The 21768-nt window shown below is 35.1% G+C and overlaps 1 non-coding gene across 1 annotated transcript; it reads left to right on the top strand.

Annotated features, from left to right (window-relative positions):
• The first annotated feature begins 13988 nt into the window (after positions 1 to 13988).
• Positions 13989 to 14061, top strand: Trnar-ucu. Its single transcript has one exon. It is a non-coding gene; the product is annotated as a tRNA-Arg (tRNA).
• Positions 14062 to 21768: the final 7707 nt, after the last annotated feature.

A 21768-nucleotide genomic window follows, 5' to 3' on the forward strand; every position in this document is an offset into this window, starting at 1 on the left:
TAAATCAAGTCGGGCGGTTGTAAAGTTGCGAGTTACGCTCGGCCGCGGCCGGCGCGAATGAATGCCGTCACAGGGCTGACGACACTCGTCAACGATTGATGACTGTTTAAAAAAAATTATACGTAATAATGTAATATTGAGAGATCCACGTGTTTGTTATAAAATATCAGGTAGACCATGATAGTGTTAACTGATATACCTAAATGCTTCAAACGATAGAGTAAAAAATTGTGCGTGTGTGCGTGTGTGTGTATGTTTATGTGTTAACTTCGGTACGTGACAGGAGTTTATTCCTAACGAACATAATATGCTGTGATACTTAAAATTTTAATGTTTTAGTAAATGAACAAAATTATTATAAAATAAAATAATAAATTCTAATATCAAAACACAATTTGACGCTTACTATTCGTATCGATACTGTAAACGCTGGTATACTATTATACCTATATCTTAGGAAAACAGCTAAAAGCGCTGTAAAACTCACGCTCAGCGTCATTAGGCATAAATAATCTTAGAAAATTATTTTTAGATGCGATTAATTGTAATATAATATGAGGATTATTTTTAAATGTCAAAATTTATTGTGCGCCAACCCTGCCCCGTGCGCCGCGAACTCCGCTCACCGCTGGACGACCGCCAGCTCCGAGGACGCACACGCGCCCGCGAGCGACGGTACACAAATACTACAGTTATTCGCGCTGCTATTGTTTTTATATCTTCTATTGAAAATCTTTTCGAGAATACTTTAAATGTCTCGAATTCTCGATCTATATGATTCTGAAGACAAATCATTTTAAAACGTGCGTCATAATAAATATTACTTTAAAAAGTACTCAATTCATATCGATGTCTTAAGTATGGATATATATAGCATATTACGTGTTTCCGTTTTTCTAACAAATTATTTCTTAATATTCGTTCCTAAATTAAGGAATATGTATATAATTGGTGTAATACAACGTAGATCGACAAAAAATAGTAAAGTAAATACGTATTCTTAGTGAACTCAATTAAATTGAATCGGATCCACATGACTTGATTAAAAACGAAATAATAGAAATCGGTCCACCCAGACAAAATTCCTATTCTTAACGTACATAAAAACACTCGAATTAAGAACCTCCTCCTTTGTTTAAGTCCATTAAAAGGACTAGAGGTTTACCGCAGTTTTATGTACTTTAAAATTTTTTGTAGCTATGTTGCTATAGTAGCGATGTGTTAGTCACATTCAGCCTGTAACATCACACTGTTGAGTATAGGCCTCTTTCTGCATGGAGAAAGATTGGAGCTTAATCCACCATAGTAGTCCAGTGCGGGTTGGTGGATATATTATATTCCCTTCTATGAGTAACGATGATCCCACAAGGACAGGCACCCAAACCGGAAAGAAACATTTGTACAAACACAAATATCTGTCCCGAGCGGGAATCGAACCCGCAAACCGTCGCTGATTTAGGCGACTACTCGCACCACTAGACCAGAGCGGTTAGTCTGTTAATACCAGGTATTAATTGAATAGTTTTTTTTTTTTTTAATTAAGGGACAAATTTAGAAATCCTTATTTTAATTATTGTACGAAAGCAAATCAGGTTTAAATTGAAAAATGTAATAAGTAACAAAACAGTCGGTAACAAACAGACAGTCGCATTGCGTCACTGCAGAGGACGAAGGATGCGTGACATTGACCCTGATGGTATGACCAACGAAACTGGAACAAATGGTAATTATAAAGCTTCCTGTTGACTTCCATTAGATATAGATAAATAAAGGACTATTTAATTTTGTTCCTCATGTCTCATGGTATAGAGATCAAGCCAACATTCTAAAGTTTCAAAGTAATAATATATTTATCGTATGAATTTGTTATATTTTTGATTTAAAAATTTACGTCATCTCCATTACGATAATATTGTAATTTATTACTAATTCTTGTAAGCTTAATACATAATTATTTTCTAAGTGTTGAACTTCAACTTAATAATTTTAGAATGTACGAGCACTGAGACGTTTGTAACGTGTGTGTATTCGCAACTTGTTTTGCGTTAAAATGTAAATTTCGCTTAAATAGTATCCACGTGATTGTGATTGTTTAAGTTCAATGACACGCGTCTATTTTAAGAGATGTTATTAAGCGTTGAGGTAACTCGAGACTCGTACGTAGGCCTTGGCTCTGAGCGTAATATTGTTTACAGAACAATAACAATAATTTAAAATATTTATTCTTGTTTCAGGTAAGTCTCCGGATTTGGTAACATCTCATCATCCGACCGCCCACGCTCCAGTGAGTCGGGTTCGTACAAATTATAAATATCAATGATTCGCCGACGTCGTCGCGGTATATAAATCATGTAAAGATTTTAATTAAAATATTTCGTAAGAAGCTAATGAGGAAGAAAGTGATTAGACAGCGGAAACGATCGTCGATAACTAAGCGAATATGTATCGATGACAGTTATACGGCCTGTTTCGGCTGTTGATAACGCTATTTGACGGATGATGGTATCCAACAGATAAAAGATTTTTACATATTATTCTTTTTTACCATCGAATACCATTTTACTTACGAGTTATATCTATCAAATATGAATCTAAAAGTTTTAGTTTATTAATTGAAAAGGAATATGTCCTCATGGCCAATTTCCTGCTGTTAAAGTCTCTTAGTAACTTATTTGCAGGATAAACTTTATCCACAGCGTGAAACTTGCCTTTATAGTGTTGTTGCTTGTTGGTTGTCGAATGTAATGGGAAAGATTTGTCGCTGCTACCGGAGGTAGTGCGGCGCGGGGCCAATGACGGGTCACGCAGATCGCAATAAATATAGATTAGCTGCACACAGCCTGCCGCGCGGCCACACTGCGTGTCTGCTAATGGACCGTTTACATTAATTACTTTTTGATACGAAAGTAAAAAATTGTCATGGGATTTTGCGCCGAAATGACCAAACCTGGCTGTATTTTTATCAATATACCGATAGTAGTAACGACAATAGTCGACATTTTCCTAGCACATCAGTAGAACATTAACTAACTAGCAAGGTACGTAGCTTCATTTATAATGTGGTCCATGAAAGACCTGTAACAACCAACCATATTCTGTGAGCTGACATTCAAATTGTGGTTATTATGGCATTTGTCGTTCATTACAAATAATTACAGGTATTATGACTAAAAAAGCATGACACATACAGACCGAACTTTTTTATTTGCATGTGTTTTATCAATAACCTATTTCTTATAGTGCGTCGTAGGTGGCAAAGTATAACCTATGTACATCTTCAACACCAGGAGCATTGTAAGCGCGTTGCCAATGGGATCATAGGGCTAGGATTGGCATCATCATCATTTCAGCCTATTGCACTCCACTGCTCGATATAGACCTCCACAAGTTCGCGCGAAAAATGGCGTGATCTCATGTGTTTTGCCCATAATCACCACAGGCAGGCGGGTTGGTGACCGCAGGGCTGGCTTGTAACACCTAAGACGCTGCTGCCCGTCTTCGGCCTTTGTATTTCAAAGCCAGCAGTTGGATGGTTATCCCGCCTTCGGTCGGCTTTTTAAGTTCCAAGGTGGTAGTGGAACTGTGTTATCCCTTAGTCGCCTCTTACGACACCCACGGGAAGAGAGGGGGTGGCTATATTCTTTGATGCCGTAGACAAACGATAAAGTCATATAAGCATGTCAGAAAAATAATACTGTTTTTAAGCAGTATTGTGTTCCTGTTTGTGAGTAAGGTGACCAGAGCTCCTGGGGGTATTGGGGATTGGGTCGGCAACGCGCTTGCGATGCTTTTGGTGTTGCAGGTGTCTATAAGCTACGGTAATCGCTTACCATCAGGTGAGCCGTACGCTTGTTTGCCGACCTAGTGACATAAAAAAATATATATAATAAAATCGAAATACGGCGTTGAAGTGGCAATGTGAAAGGACCACAGCAATGTTCCGAGATTTTAAATATTGATACGTTTCACGTCAGCCCCTGCTCACTGTTTCTGTAAATGTTCGTTCTATTCTAGAAAGGGTTTCGTCGCTACGAACTCCGCGACACCGGCCGATAGCATCTTTATACGTTCTGTCGAACGACGCTTATTAAAATATTTGCATTTGAATTTCTCTATTTCATAATTTTACCCAACCTTAACATAGGGCTTGTTTGTTTGCAATTACATTTTGAAATGAAAATTCGCTGTCCGTTAGACAATATACCATTCAGAAATCATAATTTCAGAACCGATTATCTCTAGATGTCAAAAAGGTATTGTTACTATCAGATGAATATCCACTGTTTCGAAGTTATATTTTGTTAGAGAGATGAAAATTATGTGTAGGTATATGAGATGAATAATTTATTAGAAATAAACTATGTGTATTTATAGAAATTTCTTCTGAAACATGCTGATTTTTACAAAGCCTTTTTCGTCACCAGAAGAAATTTTGCAGATAAATTTAACGCTTCAAAACTCAGAAAAATTTGGGGTCAACGCTGAGCTGATTTTTTCACCCTGTTTACAATTATTTAATAAAACCCAAAGCCATTATAATGTCAGACTATTTCAGTCAAAACATCGTTAATTTATTCTAAAGTCAATCTCTTAAAAATAAATGCTTAAAACACAGCAAGTTACTGTAAATTAAGACTTATCTAACTTAAGAAATAAATCATCCTCTAAACATGCAAAGCAGTGGATTTGGCTGCTGCGGAGGATAGAGGACGAGGGATAAAGGCGACGCACTGCCATTTAAATTCTGGTGTGGTAGTCCGCGCATGATCCCAGGAGCTGCGAAATGTTCAAGGGGCTAAAAAAATTGATATGGCGCTACCATACCTCGAAATGACTTACCATTTTGTGAATATTTTCATTAAAATAATTTATTTTATTATTTAATGGTGTGGCTTTTTGCTAGCCCATTTCGTCCCGAAATATTTTTATGTAGTACACACCGCGAGTCCCCGGCGTCGATGTCACAGCGATCGACAGCACGTATTTACGTTTCCGCTCGCGTTGCTTCCGAGGCATATCGTGAAACGTATTTATTACGTACATTTCATCCCCGACCGCTTGAAGGAAACTTAAGAAACAAGTCATGTTTCCACAATTTAGCATAAAGCCTCACGTTTTCACGACATAAGCTGTCGTTATCTGTCCGCCGCGGGCCGCCATTTTTCTGGCTCAGAGTGCGTCGCGGAAAATATTGTCCGTCGCTTAGCGCATCGCACCCTCCGCCATTTACATATATTTACATTATAATCCGTGTCGTTCGGGAGTATTCGAGTCGGATATTATTTAGATTGCGCGAGGGCGCGGTAATGCACCGCCGGGTCAAATAGTTTTATTGACTCGCGGCCGCGCTCGCTCCGTGATTAATGCGTTCGCCGCTGCTCTTGTTTTTGTTTTGTCGACATTTGCTAAATGGACTATTAAAAAGTTTATTATTAATTATCTATCGTTGTGTCCATTTATTATAAATATTCTTTGACGATTAGCAGGAAAGTGGACATAGGGTGCCAATCAAACCACCAATTGCAAATTCATGCGACGTTTCGATCCTTTATTGGACCATCATCAGGCATCTTTACATACGGTAGTCAAAAGACATCTCCCCGTCAAAGTTCTTTAAGTAAGATTCTAAATTCCAAACACCACATACTATTTTTTAAGTTATATTCTAAACTTTAATCTCTAAATTTTGAAAATTCAACCACAACACCTGAATTTATTAGGTAACAATATGCACACTTCCAAGCTATTAAGTTCTTAATTTTACAATTTCAAGGCATCAAATTCTCCGAACTTGACTATTGAACTGCATCTTTACATATGTTAATTAAATTTATAATTTTTTTCCTCCTATTTTGGTTCCTTTAATTTATATTATTTATACCCACATGTATTTTTCTTCAATTTTATATATTAATTTTTATTATTCATTATTTAAATTGTTAAGATTTACAAAATATTAGTCATTTCTTATCAAATTGTCATTAAAATTAAGTCATTTAAAATTGGCTAGTTAAAATTTACATTAACAACTAGTCAGTAACTCAGTTGTGACATCCATGTGGAGTGACGTGTTTTTCGGCCGTTAACAAAAAAAAATTAAAATTAAAAAACTAATTGGAGGATGTAATTTAATAATCAAAAATATGTATTGATGCGACTATATACATGAAAATACAAGAGGTTGGAGAACAAAATGTAAATTTAAAGAGCAATAACTACAAAATAGAAATATTAATGTAAATTTTAACTAGCCAATTTTAAATGACTTAATTTTAATGACAATTTGATAAGAAATGACTAATATTTTGTAAATCTTAACAATTTAAATAATGAATAATAAAAATTAATATATAAAATTGAAGAAAAATACATGTGGGTATAAATAATATAAATTAAAGGAACCAAAATAGGAGGAAAAAAATTATAAATTTAATTAACATATGTAAAGATGCAGTTCAATAGTCAAGTTCGGAGAATTTGATGCCTTGAAATTGTAAAATTAAGAACTTAATAGCTTGGAAGTGTGCATATTGTTACCTAATAAATTCAGGTGTTGTGGTTGAATTTTCAAAATTTAGAGATTAAAGTTTAGAATATAACTTAAAAAATAGTATGTGGTGTTTGGAATTTAGAATCTTACTTAAAGAACTTTGACGGGGAGATGTCTTTTGACTACCGTATGTAAAGATGCCTGATGATGGTCCAATAAAGGATCGAAACGTCGCATGAATTTGCAATTGGTGGTTTGATTGGCACCCTATGTCCACTTTCCTGCTAATCGTCAAAGAATATTTATTATTAATGACACCGCGACCGCTTTAAAAGTATCGGGATGTTAATGACGTCACTGACATGTTCTTAATTATTTTTTAATATTTACTTATACATAATTATAAATATAAATTTATTCATAGTCAGCGACTGGTATTCATATTTACGAACTAATAATCTTTTAAAAGCTTTGGCCGCTAAAGAGACTAATTTATATATAACTGTCTCACGTATGAAAATTCTGTTATGTTTTAGGTAAATTGAAGAAAAAAATATATATTTTTGTTTAACGTTTTGGTCAAAAACAGTTGCTGAGTTTTACGGTGCGTTTAAAAACAATAGCTGCCTTCAACGCACTCCAGTATGTTGCCGAACTCCACCGCTGACGGTTAAAATAAAATATAAAATAGTTTTTTTATTCATTCTATTTCAGAGACACGACAACACCTAGCATAGAGTTAAGGATAATCTTAATCGATGTGATTGATCTCGTAATACGTTACCAGCTTGTAATGAAAAACTCCAAGGTTTGTTAGTAGCTGACAATAGTGCCGATATATCACCGACGGGGGTCTGACGGTCCAATCAGGGGCTGTCAGATAGCTGTGAGCCAGCTCAGTGAAAATGTTCGATTAGGAGCGCTCCAATTTGCCGCAGTCCGCGTGACGTCTCCACTCGTTAGCGCTCGTCGGAACCATGCACTTTACATATTATTCTACATCAAGTTATTTCACCATCGTCGGTTCTTCTTGCTACCAACTTGTAAACTGCAGCAAAATTATCTATCTACTAACTTTACTCTTTCAATTCTTTTTTCAGTAGAGAGGTGATGAAAATTATCTGTGAATAACTTGAATGATGAACATTATTAAGTAACTTTAGACATTATTTTTCTGACACGTGTCAAAATCTTCCTACCAAAATGATTATTTAATTATTTTACATAATATTCAATTAATCTTATTTCTTCTAGAATATATTTTATTAATATTCCTCTGAAAGTCACTAAAATATATAAAACAGTAATAAAGTGTACCAACTAATTGTTTTAAAATACTAAATGAATACGCCATGAATTAGTCATCAGTCACTCTATTCACACGTATCAGACCCTAATATAAACGTGGGTCGGGCAGAGTGATTGTCTAATCAAAGAGCATCAGTGGTCGGCCAGTCTGACGGTCTGTCGGTCTGTCGGTCTGTCGGTTTGTCGGTGTGCGCCGGATTAGGAAGCCGTCCAATTTGTCAGCGGCGTCTGTCACGTCAGTGAGTCGCGTCGCGCTGATTTAGCGCCGCTTAGCTATTCAGTGCATTGTTATACGCACACTGTTAAGATTGTGCTCCAGAGTCGTGAGTTTGTATACGGCTAATTGAGGTAAGGCACAGCAAGAAATTTCCTGTTCAACATCTGGAGCAGACTGACTGGGGAAGTAACTCGACGTTACAAAAGATCTAAGCTAAAAAATACTGCTTTCAAGCAGTGTTGTGTTCCTGTGGTGAGAAGGTGATCAAAACTCCTCAGGAGATCGGGGTAGCGGTCGGCAACGCGATGCTTCTGGTGGCTACGCTAATCGCTTAGCATCAGGTGAGCCGTACGCTTGTTTGTCGACCTAGTTGTATAAAAAAAATTTATCAATGAGGAATCCGTAACGCTGTCCACATCACGCCACACTATATTATGTATAAATTTATAAATTGACAGTCCGATATAATGTTTTTAATTAGTCTTTATCTTATCGTCTTAACTCTCTATCAGAAATAAATAAATGTTATTTTCATCATTATCAAAAAGGCATTCTGATGTATTATTTATGAATCGAAGAAGACTGTAGACTTTTTACTATTACTTATAAGCCCTGTATGATGAAACGGTGTGTGGTATCTCTTTATGCTAATTTCTTTCATCCTGAACACTACGTCCCTCTAAATAAATTTAATTTAATTGTAATGTTAAATGGTGTTGTTTTGAATGAGTGAGAGCCAAAGAAATTAAACCATTAAAACAGTACGTCTCAATATCGTTTGTCGTCGTCGAGTCGTGCGCGGAGGTTATCTAACGTCACGTCAGACCATCACTGTCACGATGTGACAACGACGTGACAGCGGTGGGTTCGTTTAGCGCTTAGCACGTACTGTCACAGTTGAACTGTCCTTGATAAATCAGTGTTGGAATTTTTTGTTACTTTGCAAAAACCAAACTCTACAATATCGACGTTGACTCTCAATAAAGTAACGCGCTTGTTGATATTTACGTTTATTTCCTCGCTACTGCAGTGAGTGCTGATCTTTCTTTGACAATATGATAAAAAATATTTGCCTTGGACCAAGATCTTTTTTTTATGTTACTAGGTCGGCAAACAAGCGTACGGCTCACCTGATGGTAAGCGATTACCGTAGCTTATAGACACCTGCAAACCCAGAAGCATCGCAAGCGCGTTGCCGACCCAATCCCCAATCCCCCCCCCCCCCCCAGGAGCTCTGGTCACTTTACTCACCAACAGGAACACAATACTGCTTGAAAACAGTATTATTTAGCTGTGATCTTCTGTAAGGTCGAAGTACTACCCCAGTCGGGCTGCTCCATATTTTGAAAAGGAAATTCCTACTGTGCCTTACCTCAGTTAGAGCAATTAACTAAGATTAGCAATCAAATAAGAATCTTCACAAAATGAATTAGATGACCTGAATTGTACGTTATTTATAAATGATAAAGCAGTATAAAGAATGACGAAGCAGTGTTGATGATTAACCTCCAAACCGTTTTCTTAGAACACCTGATCCCACTCGTAGATCGTTTACACACTATTATGTATTGAGTATACTCTACTGTGTCCACATTATCAATTACAATCATGCCATACAAACCGCACTTAGCTCTTGTGTAATCGCCGCTAATCACTTATCACACGTGCATAGTTGTAGGTTCATAACCCGCGGGTGTGGGGGGTGATGGGGTAGAGGAGGGGAGGGTGTTCGAATGTCAAATATGTTAAGCACGGGAGACACGTAATCAAGCGCCGTGCGGTTGCGAGTTATACTGCTAGCTATAGGCAGACTAATGATCTCTAACGTCGCTAGTGTTTCTACTAGCGCTTAAGATATGTATATGTATGTATATAACCTAGCCTAACCATCTTCATGATTCACTTGTAGAGATCCTCGATGAAAATCAAAAAGTGCTAAATTCAAATGTTCTTCAATTTGAAAATTAAATTATATATTTGTTTTAAATAATTAGTTATGTAGTTACAACTGAAGCTAGCACCGATTAGGAAAGTAAAATCTGTAGAGAAGAATCGGCAAGAAACTCTGCTCTCTCTTAAACTATATTAGTGTGTGTGTGTGTGTGTGTGTGTGTGTATGTGTATGTGTGTAGATGTGTGTTTTGTGTTAGCATTTTTTTTGTTAACACATTATAGTGATAATAACATCTACTACTCTGTATGTACGACACGTATTGTTTTTAGTTCGGTCAGTTTATCTTAAACTAAGACTTTTTAGATTTTAAATATAGGAGGGAAATCATCTAATTATTTATAGAGTATAGTTGTGGATGTGTGCGTGAGCTCGTAGTGACTACGATGAGAAACAAATTAATATAGATTATGTTGACACGAGTCTCATTACTAAGGCCTAAGTGCGATGTTGACTTACATCCCTTTCCTCGATTCGATGGGATTCGTTCGCGCAAATTAAATTTAAACATCGTACGCAATCACTAACTAATTATATTTTAATAATTAATATAATTTTAATGAATATTAACTCTTGGTTATTAAAAAGAAGTTATTAGATAACTGGCAGTTTTTTTTGTACCTGGTGATGTTTAAAGACATTAAAGTACGGCGATTCGTTGAAATTCTGTCTATCCCAAAACAATTTTTCAAGAATATTCGAGTTTCAATTTTGTTGTTTATGGCACTTGATTGTTTGATACTATTTTTCTTATGAATAGTTCGATTTATGGTAACAGTCGGTTCTTTTGAAAATACAATTGTGTTTGCTCGCAAACGAAAAAAAACCGACTTCAATTACATCGACAAGTAATAAAACGTAAGTAAACCGAAGAAATTGTGAAATAAATGCGCGATATCAAAGATTACACAAAAAATAGTAATCAGATCTCAAATAAATTTAAATAAGCCCACGTGAGAAGCGTCGATTAAAATAAGAATCATCAACATCGGTACACTCAGTAAAAGGTTATGCGGTATAATACAACGTACGTCGACGAAAAAATAGTTAAGTAAATACGTATTATTAGATATAGCTCGAAAAGCTCTTCTCAGATCGCAATTAATCGCAAGTCAAAATGTCTGAGGTAACATACATTAAAAATACAGTCGAATTGAGACCCTCCTCCTATTTTGGATTTCGGTTAAGAACAAATCGCAAGAATAATTATTTCAACTAATACATAGTATTGATAGACTTGTAACTTATAGGATAAAACAACAAATTATTTGAATTTGTCAACTTTGTCATGTGTTAATAAGCTGTAATTTTTTTCGAAAACATTTTTTCACTGATCATCCCTACTAATATTACAAATGTAAATGTAAGTTTGTTTGTTACGCTTTCACGCGAAAACTACTTAACCGATCATCATGAAACTCTGTACACATAACCTTGGAGTTATTATAAGTAACATAGGATACTTTTTATTTAAAAAAAATAATGTGAGCGAAGCCGCGGTGAAAGCTAGTAAGTAAATAAAAGGTTTCGTAATAATATTTTACATTTGGTTTTTGAAAGTGAAAGTATATCAAAGGAATCTTCTGTAATATGAGCCTCGTGGATCAAGCGTATAAAATGTCTGGTTCGCTACGACCACGCTGGGAAAGAGCGGGCAAATACAGAAACAATACTATTATATTTTATTCCTCCATTATCATTCGATAGAAAATAAATAAGAATAGGAATTGTTCGCACTAATGAGGCTGCGGTACGTGTGCAGTGTGGGCGCTTAAACGCGTCGTGGGTTCGATTTCCGTGCAGTGCTTGTATTGTAAAAATATTTATTTCCGGTCTTTGTGTCTGTCCTTGTGGGTCTCCCGACAGTACCTTAGAGAGGCACGTTATATTTTAGTTCCGGCTCCGGTTGTTATCATAAACACCTGATAGCGATCGTTACATAGTAGGAAATATATCCGCCTACAACTCTTCTTCAACAAGAGAGAGAAAGAGGCCTGCGTCCAGCGGTGGAATGTTGCAGACTGAAACGCTATCCTTTTCAGTTCTCCGGAATCAACACAGTACTAGTCAATACAGCACAATGAGCCTAAAACAATGTTTCCTATAGCAATCAAGCAACACCTTTCGATCAAAAAAGAAATTAATCGAATTCATTCCACCCAGTCAAAAGTGCTAAAGTAACATACATAAAAAAAGGGAATTGAGAAATCCCTCTTTTTTGGAAGTCGGTTAAAATAGCCTTTAGCCTTAATCGGTAAATGGGCTATCTAACCCGGAAGTATTTTTCAATTCGAACCAGAATTTCCACAGAATGGCGCGCTTAAATAAACAGACTTTTCAGCTTTATTATATTAGTATAGATATCTATATCTACTACAAATATCTAGGAATAACATCAACAACAATTGTACCGTCACGTGGGCGTAAGGTGAAAAATTTATTCACTGTTTATTACGTTTCTGTTATACAATAGTTCTATTAAAGAAAAAATAAAAAGAAGAAGAATAATTGATATACATATAATAAAAAATAAAAAGAAAATATACATATATATAAATGAGACAGGAAAGTCGTCATCTACAACATCGGCAGCCGGTAGTAACGAAACGGCCAAGCCACATATTTTGACTAAGGTGTAGAGTTTGTAAAGTTAGGGTTTGCAGAGTTAGGGCGTGTAGAGTTAGAAGCTTGGTTCTACATGAGATCTGATAACTTTTTGACAGTGCGAGCCATATGATCTCGTCTTGGCAACATTTTACATGAAAATGTTTTTGGTGGGATTTCACTTCTTTTTGTAAGTTGCTTATGACAATATTATAGCTGCATTTTAGCTCCGACACATTTTATGCCATAAATATCATCCAATCTTCACAATATTCGGTTTAAGCACGCTGTTTTTGATTTTATGTTGAACTGATATGCAAACGGTGACCTCCGCCAAAACTTAAATAGCAAAATTACAAAATGTAAATTTTCGACATAAACTAATAACCGATTTTTATTTTTTATATATTTTATTATTATTATTAATAACAAGGAGGTCCTATATCAATTTTCAGACCTCTAGCATCAAAATTTGCGGAAGTCTCATACAAACTTCCATCTCCTAGTTTAAGGGGTTGGGGGGTAAAAGTTCCAAGTTTTAGAATTTTTTTGTTGTTTGTGTACTAATACTAGCTTACATACCAAATTTCAGCTTTCTGGGACTTCAGGAAGTACTCTATGAATTTTGATGATCATCAGTGAGTGACGAAATCGGGGTTTTTTAGGTATCAATAAAATCTAAAATATAAGAGCTATGCAATTGAAACTTTATATGTTTAATAAATCCGCTATTGACATCATATCCCCAGAATTTTGTTTATCTGGTATAATCCAAACCCAAGTTATGAGGGTTCAAAAAAACGACGAAGCGCTTCGAGAAAAGATAGGTAGTGCTTTTCGTTTTTTTTTTTTTTTTTTTTTTTTTGTTTCGTCTTGGCGGGGGCACTACCGTGCCCCCAGATAAAATGTAATCTATATTGAAATCGAAAACGATTGTAGCAGAAGTAAACATTATCCACCTCCCAGTTGTATTTAAAGAGGACTATTTCGGTATAAAGTGTCAAATAAACAAAGAGAAAATAAAATTTCACACAATTGTCAAATAAATTTCACGAGGTCTACAAAAGAGCGCTCCATTTCAAAGACGAGTGTTTGGGCCGGTTTCACCGGTTGTGGGTAACACTATTTGACGGATGACGGTATCTAAGGGATAAAAGTTATTGATATATTATCTTTTTTACGATCGAATTTCGCTAACTTTATAAGAAATTTTTATTCGCAAATATGAATCCAAGTTGGCCTATTCTACCTCCTGCTGTTTCTTTCATCGCTTATTTGCAAGATAAAATTTATTCACAATCGTTGAAACTGTCCGTTAGAAGCAAATACGAAATTACTGTTCTAAATATAGACATTCTTTTGTTGTGTGATATTACAGCGGCTTCAACACGATACACTTTTATACATACTTGTGTGTGGTCCCTGTGGCGCAGAGGATAGCGCGTTGGACTTCTAATCCAAAGGTCGTGGGTTCGATCCCCACCAGGGATGTTAACTTTAATTTTAGAATTAGCAAATAACTCTTTAGCAATATTATTAATGTTACCTCAATTTAATAAATTAATTTGCACGAGGATATTGTAGTTAATTATAATGTGATTTATAAATAAATGAATAAGTACTAACTTACATTCTGAAATCGGTATGAGTCATTCGCCTCTACATTATAAATATCTATAAATGTCTCATCTAATTAAATTAATATATTTAATCGATTTGCCCGTTTCTGCAGTTTGTAGTGACCCTGCCTTCTGCACGGCGGGTTGTGGGTTGGATTCCCACCGGAGTCTGGGTGTGATATTATATGTTTACCTTGTATAAGTATTATTTTTATGTATGTGTATATGAAGTTATATCAGTCGACTATTTATTTATTTATTTATTTAATGTTCGGAAAACCAACAGCACAAATAACAACACATAGCAAATTGAACTAAACAACATTTGGCTAATGAAAGGTCTTCACGTATAAGAACTAGTACATAAGTAAACATATCATGCGGACAGAGTAGTTGCACGTCAAGATATTATTACATAACCTTTTTTAAACATTACATATACATATATCAACTAAACAATGCAAAGAAATTCTGGTTCAATAATCGCCTCGCCACCACCACACCCGAACTGAATACATCAAAATCGCTCTGTCTACACAGATTATTTAAGCCTTTACTCGCGCGCCACAGGAAAGCATTTTGACAGTAATTTGTGGATACCAGAGGTAGTTGAATAGGTCTATTGCCAACAACACAATCATTAAGTCGCTTACCTTAGGAACAGACGACCGTATGTGTACATATGTTATAGATATTTACTAACTTATTATATACCATTTTAATATTTTTATAATAGGGTAATAAAATAGAAATTAACTATATTAAAATAATTTAATAAAAACCATAAATATTTTTTTAAAAATCAGCATTTGTATCATTAATGTAAATACATACGGCAGATGTTCGTCGTGGTCTGGCGTTGGTGCTGTTTCTGAACCCGGACTAAGAGTTTCATTCAACGAGGGGCCGTTTTGTTCCAGGCCTTTATTTATTTACTATTTCGTTACTTATCTAATGATAGTGGTTTAATCGTACATAAGTAAAATGTATCGGGTTTTTCACATTTATCTGGTAAAGACCCCTTTGTAAATGTTAATTGAAAAATCGCTGTTGTGCCACGTTCTTTCCAGCAATTTTTTATTATTGATACCTAAAAACAAACAAAGATCAAAAGTTATAGACAGTGTGTGCTAGTATTTTAATAAATTAACTTTTTTTTACATAATATAAATAAATATCTTTAACACGCACAAACACACGGTCGTCAGTTCCTGTGTTATATTTATATACATACTACATCCTATACAAATATTATACCCAGAATTAAGAGAAAATCGGACTCGCAACCCGCGGAACAGAAAGCAGGGCACTACAAACTGCGCCAACGACCTAGTCAATTCATAATTGTGTATATCTTCATAATTTTACGGATTATATTCAAAAGACCCCACTAATCCCGCTAACTTTAGCAATATTCTGAGAAAGATTATTTAGATTGTGAAGATGCGTGGGTTTAGTACAATGACATAGAATTTAATACGATATTTACTTTTTTTTTTATACTGTATACCAAATAAAGCTGGCATATCCCAAGACAAAACATTCTTACTACCGCTTATGATATTTTATATCTAATCTCTATAATATTTTTTTAGATATAATATTTATGTAATATCTATAAAAATCTTTTTTTAAAATCAACCTAAAATAAATTGAAATTAATTTAGTTTTTTGTTGCAACATTACGCTGGTAACTTTAAATAAGGTACTGTTTCTTCTCTGAAATAAAGCGTCACAGCATCTATACATCGAAGTTCTTAAACTTCTTAAGCTGTCAACGCAATACTATAACTGCAAGAGTTTTCTCACATAACCAAAATAATTCAACAGTGCTGTCTCCCCGATATTATTATGAACGGTACAATTTCCCTACGTGACCGCAATCGCGCGCGGTACGACACACGCGGGCTGCCGCCTCATACAAAACGGGAGTAAAATCTTATAAAGCCAGAATATAACATGCGCTTTAAAAGAAAAAATAATTTTCGCGAATATATTTATCGCTATTATTTTTTTTTTTAATGTTCTTCAAATAAAAAAAATATGACAAAAATAAATCTTATTAGTATAACATAACATTCTGCTGTTTCCTATCTTAATATCTATAATAATGTTAATGCATAATGTGTATCTGAACGGTCAGCAAATGATAAAATAACATATTTCGTAACAACGTAGCAACCGGTCGCGCGATGAAAGCACGATTATCGCAAGATATTAAGTCTAATAGAGTCGCCGAACCGACGACAGCCCTGACCACAGCGGCTGACACGCGACACGCGACCTTTCGAGACGACATCATTCCCGCTGAGACACAAAAGGCAATGCAGGAACCGCAACGGCGAATGTGTCGTAATCGCTTCACATTCAGGTACGATATTTTCTTTGCTTTGTTTCAATGTGGAATTGATTCAATTTTCTCACGATCGCAGCAATATATCTCAGTAATGTGTATTAATTAGAGATGCCACGAATATTCGGCAATTATTCGGTATTCGGCTATTCGGCCTCTTTTTCTCGCTATTCGGTATTCGGCCGAATATGGTTAACCATTTGGCCGAATACCGAATAGCAATTTTTTTATTACTTACTAACTGTTTTTCCGCGACTTCGCGTAAATTATAGCCCATGTCCTTTTTAAGGGTCTAGGGTATCTGTGTACCAAATTTCATTTCATGATATAATCATGATAAAAAGATTTACTTCCTTATTTAAGATAAAATATAGTAAGGATTACCAAATAAATTATGAAAAAACTCAAAATATTACTCACAAAGATATTTATTTAACCAAAAAAGAACTAACAAATTAATATTTAAAATCTACCAGTGGTAAGAAACAAACACAACAAACTGCCAGTTTATTGTCGTCACTATAAATTTTATAATAGTTCCAAATAGGCGATTTCTTATTAAATTGATTCATTTTGCTTTTTTCGAACAAACGATGATATTTCTTATGGTAATCAATCACGTTAAATGTTATATTTTAGTATACAGTACGTACGATGCACTAACGATCAACAAATAAAGCAGGTTGTGACACGACCGTGACCTAATCACAATCACAAATGAAAATATGAAACAAAAACCGCCCGCGCCTACCAAACGTATTAGGTGCTTCAGCGATGCAAGTTTAAACTCGTACGGTGACGAGTTATGTCTTGTCGTCCGCGAAAAGTACTAAGTGTGGCCGAATATTCGGTTGCCGAATGTTCGGCGCTTCGGCCAAGAGCCTCGCCGAACATTCGGTATTCGGTATTCGGCAAAATTACTATTCGTGGCATCTCTAGTATTAATATAGCTATTTACTTGATTTATGGAATAGTTATTGTCTGCGCACGACGTTTTGTGTATAATAATAATATTATCCACAAGATAGAAATGTTTTTATGAAAATGACTGGGCGAATCACGTGGCTCGACTCGTTAATGTGACAATTGTGATTAAGTGACATTTCCATATTTTAGAAGTTCAGACCTTAAGCAGCAGAAAGCAATTTAACTTAGAAATTACTTGTACTGGGAATAGGAATAAGTATTGATAAATTATCACAAATTTTAGCTTTTTAATACATACGATATAAATGATTGCCTCCATTACATTTGTTCTAAAAGTACCTACTTGGAGAACTATTTTTGTGTATCCTATAATGATACGTTCCAGACGAACTTGTAAGACGTATCGACGCAACAATAGTAAGCCGCTGGGATTAATAATATCAGAGCAAAGTAAAAACTCTTTTGGTTAAGTGTGAGTCGGATTGTAGGCGGACAAATTATTTCTTGATACGAACGACTAATATTACTTTGTAAAAAAAAATACTTTTTACTTTTTAAAAAGTAAATTTTTAAGTTAAAAATTGTTCTTCTAACGCCCAGCTCCTTATGCGCATGTACAACCACAAGTCCTCTTGTGTATAAAATTAGTAATTTAGTCATTGCAGATGTCGCAGCCACCGTAACGATGCTCTGTTTAGTCTAGACTGCTATTATTATTGTTTACTTTACTCACTCGAAATAGACCTATAGTGAGGGGGAAAGTGGCGTGGACGGATATCTGTTCATTTGGCAACACTGGGTTCTTTGAATGAACCGATTCGTAATACCAAGAAACTGTTACTTGTGGCTTTTGTTTCATCTTTATAGATTGAAGTACGGCGTGAATCATGATGAAAAGAGAAATGGTCACCTACTGGCTGTGATAATAATTAGTTATGTTTTTATGTACCTATCTGTACGTTTTGTCTTAATAATACATATATTATCAAGCACTTTTACTTCGTACTTACATACCTACTCTTGTATTGTGTTCTACTTAGGTTGTGATATACGGGCGTAATAAAGTAGGGCGTAGTAATAAAAAATTTGTCACTTCTTATATTATTATTTTTCTTGAAAATCATTCTTTTAGAATAATGAATATAATGTTATTCCTGTTCAAAATAATACACAGACATTTCACATATTCGCGACAGAACGCAGTAGCTAGTATTGTAAAATTACCAATGTATGTGAAACGTGACTCCTTGAGACATGTTATAAATACGGCCCCAAGATATGTCCCGAGGAGACCCAGATTAGCCGATCACGACCGAGAGTTATGCACTGAACAGACTGCGTTTTAACACTCTCGGCACACTGAAACGGACTATTGACTCTGTGATATCAGTTTCGTGAATAAATTTTAAATTGCAACCGATAACGTGAAATATAAGGCTGACCCAATCGAAAGCGTTTCCAAAATCTGTACTTGCGTTCTTTTTTTAAACTGAACTCATAATTAAACATCATGCAATGTGATCAAGACAAATTAATAATGAAAAAAATTAAATGAATTTATTAAATACTCTTAAACGCGGTTAACCTTGTGTGTCCATAAAAATCATTTGAAAAAAAAGCTTCCTGTAAGTGCTCTTCAAAATACCTAAACAACTATTGTTATTTATGACTTGTGAAACAATTAAAGCTGCGTTGAAATGTAGCCGTGATCGTTCCTTATTTGCTTTGTACGCATACGATCTCATTCTTGTCTTATATGGAATTACACCGTTAAGCAGCAATCTGCTCGCAGCACTTAGACTAAATTACAGCCGCTTTATATTTAATTTCGCGGCGGCGGGGTGCGGGGCGGGTGCGGCGCGGTAGGCGGGGCGGACCACACTTGACGAATTAATGTACACCAGTAATATTGTAGGGTGTAATTTATATGAACCACGACCGCAATGTATCATATCTGCCGTAAACATGACCGCCGCGCTTAATAGCTGGTTTCCTCCGCATAACTCATGCGCCTACTTTCTGCAGCGCGGTCGAGTACTCGAGACATGTCTTTAACGGTGATCGTATTTACATTTCAAATTATATTTTATTTGTACCGAGGTGCGCTTCTGACTTATTAGCGACAGTTTCGATTTTTATATTGATTGATAATTATTTAATGTCACATCCATGCTTTACATTCTTAGTTTCCGTAATGTCGTCATGTCATTTATTTATGGCAAGAATCTTGTTGTAATTCAGCATAGTACAATTTGTATGGTGTCATTCATTACGATACGCTTCTTAGGGTCATAAAATGGCTCATATACTATACTATCGATAACAGTCTGCAAATGTCCTACTGCTGGACAAGCACTTCAAGATTCATCGCCCATTCCTTGTACTAGTTGGGTCTGTTTCCAATGTTTGAAAAATTTTCCTAAAACAGTCACATTTCTTCACGTTTTTTTTTTTTTTTCGTCAGAACGGTGCTCATTTCGAAGTGGATGTTAACAGAAAATTTCATATATCAACCCAAATTTGATGTTGAGTCTAACTGATGTCGGTTCACTGCGCCTTCTCTACTTTGCAAAATAACCAACTCAGACAAAAACTCGTAGATCAAGCTTGTCTAATATTTTATAGATATTGACGATAAAGAACATTTTTTTACTATTTTTATATGTCAGAGCGAACCTGTTACAAGTTGCCTCGTCTTCGGAATCACGAGCCAGTCTTACATGAAGACATTATTCACTCCACGCGCTCGGAAATGAGTTTTCCTTTTTTGCGGAAATGTTTAGAACTTTCTTATTCATAAATAAAATACTTTTGACGTCGACCGTAATATATTGTAGAGCGTCGTCTCTGCCTATTAATCATAGATGGCTTGTGAGTCTTTATTTCAAGTAATAATGTTATTTTTATGAACTGAACTCTGCAAAAAGGATCTATTAAACAATATACTTACGGTTTGATAATATTAAATGCAATTAAGTTATAATTGGTTGAAAAGTGTTAGGGTTCAAATTTTATTATATATTATTCTTTAATCACAATAACCCTTACATAACGCTTCAGTCTGTAATATCCCACTACTGGGCATAGAACTCTTTCCCCATGTAGGAGAAGGATCAGAGCTTAATCCACCACGCTGCTCCAATGCGGGTTGGCGGATATATTCCCCACTATGAGTAACGATCGCTATCAGGTGTACATGATAACAACCGGGACCTAACAACTACCTTGTTTTTGGTTGTACAATAAAGTATATTTGTATTGTATTGTATTGTACCTTTCGAGTTATATCTAATAATGCGTTTTTACTTGACGCTTTTTTCGTTGACCTACGCTGTATTATACCACATAACTTTTTACCGGATGTACCAATTGTTAATATATTGTGATAATTCTTTTTGTGTTAGGAGATATATCCCTAGTTTGGTACTATGATAAAGATACCGGGATTTGATGATAGATCCCAGAGAAATCGAGGGAAACTCTCGAAAATCCGCATAACTTTTTACTAGGTGTACCGATTTTGATAATTTTTAATTTAATAACTTTTGGAGTAGTCTTTGATAACGCGTATTTACTTGTCTATTTTATCGTCTACCTACGTTGTATTACTTGTCGATGTAATTGAAGTCGGTTTTTGTTTCGTTTGCCAGCAAACACAATTAATAGTTATATTAGCGTTCAATTACTTATAGTTTAATGTATTAATCTTAATATATTTACATACATTATTTATAATATTCTAACGCAGTTATGACTAAATATTGGTGCTATAAAAGTCCAGGTTAAAAAATAAAATATAAATAATTATAATTTTAAACTCCCACGCTTCATAATCATAATACAAATTCGACAAACACATTTCCCTCCAACCGCGTCAATAGTATTAAGCTCATAAAAATCGAATAAACAACAAAGTATCATATCATAGATAATATGGTAATCGTCTAAAAATAATAATCTTGTTATAAATTGTATGCTATGCAGTCATGTAAATTAGAAATGTATGAACGAAGTAATAGTTTTTTTTTTAAATACTATGTTCCCCGCGGCATCGTCCCTCATGTCTATAATATTATAGGATTAGGCTGATTTGCATATAATTACAAGAAATAAATAATCTAATATATAAAATTCTCGTGTCGCGGTGTTTGTAGTTAAACTCCTCCGAAACGGCTTGACCGATTCTCATGAAATTTTGTTTGCATATTGGGTAGGTCTGAGAATCGAACAACATCTATTTCTCATCCCCCTAAATATTAAGGGTAGTCCACCCCTAATTTTTTTTAATTATTTTTAGAT

This window comes from Melitaea cinxia, chromosome 11 (genome assembly GCF_905220565.1).
Source record: "Melitaea cinxia chromosome 11, ilMelCinx1.1, whole genome shotgun sequence".
In the NCBI taxonomy this organism is placed as follows: Eukaryota; Metazoa; Arthropoda; class Insecta; order Lepidoptera; family Nymphalidae; genus Melitaea; species Melitaea cinxia.